This window comes from Schistocerca nitens, chromosome 6, assembly GCF_023898315.1.
Source record: "Schistocerca nitens isolate TAMUIC-IGC-003100 chromosome 6, iqSchNite1.1, whole genome shotgun sequence".
NCBI lineage: Eukaryota > Metazoa > Arthropoda > Insecta > Orthoptera > Acrididae > Schistocerca > Schistocerca nitens.
Genome location: NC_064619.1, coordinates 157,878,947 through 157,884,946, shown reverse-complemented (window position 1 = coordinate 157,884,946; position 6,000 = coordinate 157,878,947).

The following is a 6,000-nucleotide window of genomic DNA, read 5'->3' as shown; positions in this document are numbered from 1 at the left end:
ACCTTCTTCCATACTTCAACCAAGAAGAGGTTATAGTGTATGGCAGCAATATACCTGGACTTTTACTTGAATTGGGGCTGCCGTAATATAGACCAGAGGACTGGCGTCTCTTCATAGACAGTTCCACTAGAAGTTTAAAATGTGTTCTCCTACACAATGGCAATCGTTACGCATCTATTCCAATTGCCCACTCAACAAAACTTTGTGAAGCATATGCTAACATCAAGATGGTTCTGCAGAAAATTCAGTATATGCAGCACCAGTGGTTGATTTGTGTTGATTTGAAAATGGTGAACTTCGTGCTTGGACAACAAAGTGGATACACAAAGCACCCATGTTTTATCTGCATGTGGGATAGTAGGGCAAAGCACGAACATTGGAAGCAGAAAACATGGCCTCCAAGGGAACATATGGCTGTTGGTGAAGCAAACATCATTAATGAACCTCTGGTTAGTAGGGACAAGATTGTTCTTCCACCATTACATATTAAGTTAGGACTAATGAAGCAATTCAGCAAAGCTTTAGACAGAAATGGTAATTGCTTCACATACATCTGCAATACGTTCCCTGGACTCAGTAGTGAAAAACTTAAGGCAGGAATATTTGATGGTCCTCAAATTCGCAGGCTCATCAACGATACCAATTTTACAAGTGTCATGACTGTCACTGTAGCATCGGCCTGGAACAGTTTTATCGCTGTTGTAAAATGTTTTTTGGGCAATCATAACGCTCCCAATTACGAGGAACTGGTCAAAAACATGCTCACTAACTTTCAAAACTTAGGAGCTAACATGAGCATAAAATTGAACTTCCTTCACAGCCACTTGGATCGATTTCCTCGTAATCTAGGTGATTTCAGTGAGGAACAAGGAGAGCGATTCCATCAAGATATGAAAGGAATAGAGGAAAGATATAAAGGAAGATGGGACAGGCATATGATGGCAGATTATTGCTGGAATCTGCAACGTGACTGTTCTGAAGAGACCTATAAAAGGAAAGCGTGCAGGAAGCGGTTCGTCATGGACGGAAAATGATATACTTATAGAAAAACTTTTCAATTATGTTTTATACGTAGACAAATGCCTATCAGGTTTTCATAGAAGCTATTTATAAAGATTATTTTCTTTTTTCATTGTAGTTTGTAGCGCTCGAGTTCAGTATTAGCAATTTTTTCTAATTTTTTGAATAAATCATGCATTATCTCAAAAACTAGAGCCAAACTGCATAAATGGTTGCTATATTCGTCCTCAGCACCACTAACCCATCCTAAAGCCACTCAAATATCCTTGGCAAGAAAATGAGTGTTGACCAGTGTAATTGAAAGAAAAGTCAATAGTATTGGAAGATGGTAAGAAGATAGCTGGTAAAGGTCGCCTAACAAATGTTGAAATAGATAGATTACAGAATTATTATGGATTGGCCCTAAGAATAAATGTAGCGAATTTAGAAAACATGAAAAAAGCTGTATGGACTATCTTTTTCCATAAGCTTTCCACAAATGAAAATGCAGTGCACGGTCTTTGCCCAAATGATCCTGACACTTGGTGCAAGTAAAGGAGGAGTGCCAGATATGACCACAAACATTCTTTACCTCCATCAGTAATGAATGAAATTAAACCCGTATTTAGAGACCTTTGTAAAGATACCTTGTTGAAGAAATGTATTCATGAAAAACTCAAACTTTAAATGAATGTATGAATTCTGTCTTTTGGAACCGGTTACTGGGAACTGTATTTGTTCAGCTCACAACCCTCAAATTTGGTGTTTATGATGCTATTTTATGCTTCAGTGCTGGTGTAATTAGAAAACTGGATAACTGGATGTTTTAGAATTGTTGGGCATAAAATCTAGTGGAAATACTGCATAGTCCTTGGTGCAAATAGATAAAGTGAGAATCTGCAAAGCAGATATTGATAATTTAAAATGCACAAAAGTAGCCAGACAGAAAAGAAGAGGGACGAAGAGAAGAAAAGAATATCAGTATGATTCAGATGATACTCAGTATGTTGCAGGAATATATTAGTGGTTAGTAATTCTCATCAATAACTATATTATAATTGCAATATTAAACTTTAAATGGATTTTTCTCAATACTAGATTTTTTTTTACTTTCAGGTACCATTATTTGATAACCTAATGGGGTTAGTATCACGAAATTTGGACAATTTGTACTGAAAATAGTAATAAGCTATTATAGGTAAATTGAGAACCACGAAAGAGTCAGAAACTGTTGTACAGTAATTAATGTACAAAAAGTTAAATTTCTCTAGTGAAAGAGTAATTTATTTTTCTTCAAATCCATAAGAGGTATTATGTTTATTTTACTTGTATATATATATATATATATATATATATATATATATATATATATATATATATATATATATATATATATATATATATATATATATATATATATAAATTGTTTTATCACTTATAGTTCTTTCGAAAACTACCTATTTAGAGAGTAAAATATCATTGGCAGAATAGTGTTAAAAATTGCCTTCAGTCTGCCATTAAAAACGGTATGGCGTCCTGCACTGCATCCCATCGATTAAGATCCACAGGCTAACACCATGACTAGTCAGGTGTGGGTTTTGAAACAGCGCAGTGGCTTACTATGTAGGCAAATGTGCAGAATGAGTACTGAGACACGAACTGACTCCATTATGCACATACACCACAAACCACACACTTTAGGAGCTGTAATAATACTCTGGAAAGGAATGCGTGTATCTACATTTTAAGGGTGGACTTTCCTCTGTATGAATAACAGCAAGCTATTTGGTGGTAACTCTCCACCCAATTAATGTATCTAGTTTTATATTTCCATAACCTACACATCTCATGACAGCACAGAAATTTATCGATCATGGTATCATCATAGACACATGTAACTAATGACATCCAGGGACGTGTACGAACTGTACAACAAGTGTGGAACTATCTAACAGAACACAAAAACAACGTAGACACATATATCTAATGTCATACCATCCATAACGACCGCTGTGAAGTTCTTGCACCACAGATGGAACTGTTTCGATATGTGTGTAGCAGAAAAATAGGAATGAGCAACTGTAGTGGACATCAGCAGACAGCAACATCCAGTGATGGGAGGCAGCTGTGATTGTGAGAACGATGTTCTCTCCATTAGGATATGAGGAATATGAGGCAGTTTACATGGCTAAAATGGTTCAAATGGCTCTGAGCATTATGGGACTCAACTGCTAAGGTCATTAGTCCCCTAGAACTTAGAACTAGTTAAACCTAACTAACCTAAGGACATCACAAACATCCATGCCCGAGGCAGGATTCGAGCCTGCGACCGTAGCGGTCTTGCGGTTCCAGACTGCAGCGCCTTTAACCGCACGGCCACTTCGGCCGGCACAGTTTACATGCATTCACATTAATTGCTTGGAATTTTCCCTATAACGTTGCACTTATTGGTCCATGAAAACATGATATCTGCAAAATTTTGTCACATATACTAGATTAATGTGGTAGACATTATATAAGGACCAAATTTTGTGGAAAAACTGTTCATAGATGCTTTACGTGGAACACATTCATATTGAGTACGGAAAGGGATGCAGCAAACATCAGACTTCCGGAAACAGTAATGGTTTTTTGTGCTAAAGCATCAAGTGTAATGTGATCTGAGCGGTATGTGACTGCGAAGATCACATATGTGCCAAGTCTCTTCGATATACCAGCAACTGAACTTCAAAGTTTCTCTGAAATTGCCAGATCTCTCCTACTTCTGAACTAAGTCCCACAGTATATGTTTATGATGGAGAAAACATTGAGAATTTAAAAAAATTATTATTTATTATTACATAATTTGATACAACTTTTATACATTGTTCACACGCAACTTATACGTTGTGAACGGGGAAAATGTATGATATCATTTGAAAGTAACATTTTCATTCCCTTTTTTCTCATTATCATCCTCAACATTGTGTTCCAATGGACACTTGACAGTATCATAGATGAGCTGTTTCATATAACTTTGCCATACAATGGCTTTCTCCCTGATGATCCATATGGCCTTGCCGCTTTTTCTCACTTGGGCACATTAAATATATACACTTGGTTGGGTCTTGAGAAGTTAAGTTTATCATATCACCCCAAAATATGTTGACAGTGGATGCACTGCTGCTACTGAAGATACTGAAGTATCTGGAGAATGGATCGTACTCGTCTGTCATGCACTCTTGGATGTATTTCAACTTGCTCGACAGTAGATCCCATGCCACATCACTGCGTTGTAGCTTTGTGCCCTGCCTCTCATCCTCTCTTTGTACTTAAACTTCGAAATGTATATAAGGTGTTAAACCTACGTTAACAAACGACAGTCTGTCGGCGGTAACTAGATATACTCGACACAGCTCTCCAAGGTGGCTTGATCTCCGATCAACTATGTTAGTATCTCGATCAGAGAGCTAGTCTGCATGCTGACTTGATTTCTGCTGCATCTCCTCTAATGTATCAGGCACAGAACTGGACATTTCATGCAGTTGCTGAAGTGAGAGACAAATAAAAGAACTAAAATCACGCACATCCACATACACACGTAAAAAATAATAAACATTGACAGAAAGAAGTAGTTGCGTACTTACAATCGAGAGTGTGAATCAGTTTTATTTGCCTATAGGTGTTGGATCTCTTATGATGTTTCTCATGATGATCAGCCTCCCACTGTGGAGTTCAGAGCACTAGTGATCGGTCCAGCTGTTGGGTAGTAACCATAGAAACCGAGAACGAGTGGTGGGGGTATACGACTGCAGCGTTACGAAAATGGGAACAGCTCTTATTCAACGTGCCCATATCTCCATGCCACTCACCTTGGGTTCTGACATCATCCATGATGACTTCAATCATCATCTAAAATCTGAACTAAGAAGAATGCAAGCTAGTACTTGTAGGATGATGTTATACTGCTAACCTGATAAGTAACGTAGCGTGTTGGATCGTCATATGTCAATAACATGCTACACTTTCGTAGCAGGAACTACTTCTGAACTGTACTAAATAATGTGAAATAGATGACTATATATAAAGCAGGAAATTGGTCACTGGAAACTATACAACACTAGCACCATACACGTTACAGTAAAAGAGTTCTTTGAAAAAGCTCCCAAACTGTGTCATAACGTCCAACAAAATATCACACCTGCAACAAAATGGTTCCCAAAGAACAGCTTCCATCATCACGGTCATCATCATCATCATCACCACCACTCCCAGCGCTCTCATGACCGCACGAGTTTTCTGTACTTTACAGTGCTATTTGGCAGTCTGTGAGTTGGACCACTGTAATTGCTTCTTACATCAGAGTGGTCAAGTTGAAGTTTCCCCATTACCTACCTTAAGATTCATGCAAATGAATCAGAGTCTATCATGTGATCGCTCCAGATGTACAATGTTACCTAACTTTTCTGGAGTTAATGTTTCCAGAGACAATGTATATGAGTTCTAGTTGAAAGATGGCTTACTTGTCAAATGAGGTAAATAATCGTAATATAGGTTGTTGTTGCGGTCTTTCAAATAGAATTTCACTCTTAACACTTTGTCGTCCGCACGCCTCGTACAAACTGATTCTCTTGGCGCCGGCAGCGCTAATTCGGATTACTTGACTTGTCGCCGGCCGTTTTTGACATTATTGGGAGATTATAAATTGCTAAGCGGTCCCCAACTTTAATGAAATTTCGGAGATATACAGATGCAACTAAATACAAAACTTTTTCTTTCAAATATTTGTTTACTTAAAGTTTTGATAAAAGAGTCAGTTACGAATTGGACTTTGAAAAGCCGGTCGGCATTTTCCGGTCTACTTTGTTGACAGAAAAATATAAAAATGATAATATTTGTCTGAATCCGTTGTGGGACATCGTTTTTCAAAATATCGGTGTGTCTATCAACGGATTTTTTGACCAATAACCATCGATCTTTGCTTTTTTTTACATTTCACATAAGGATAGCAAGCCCAAATCA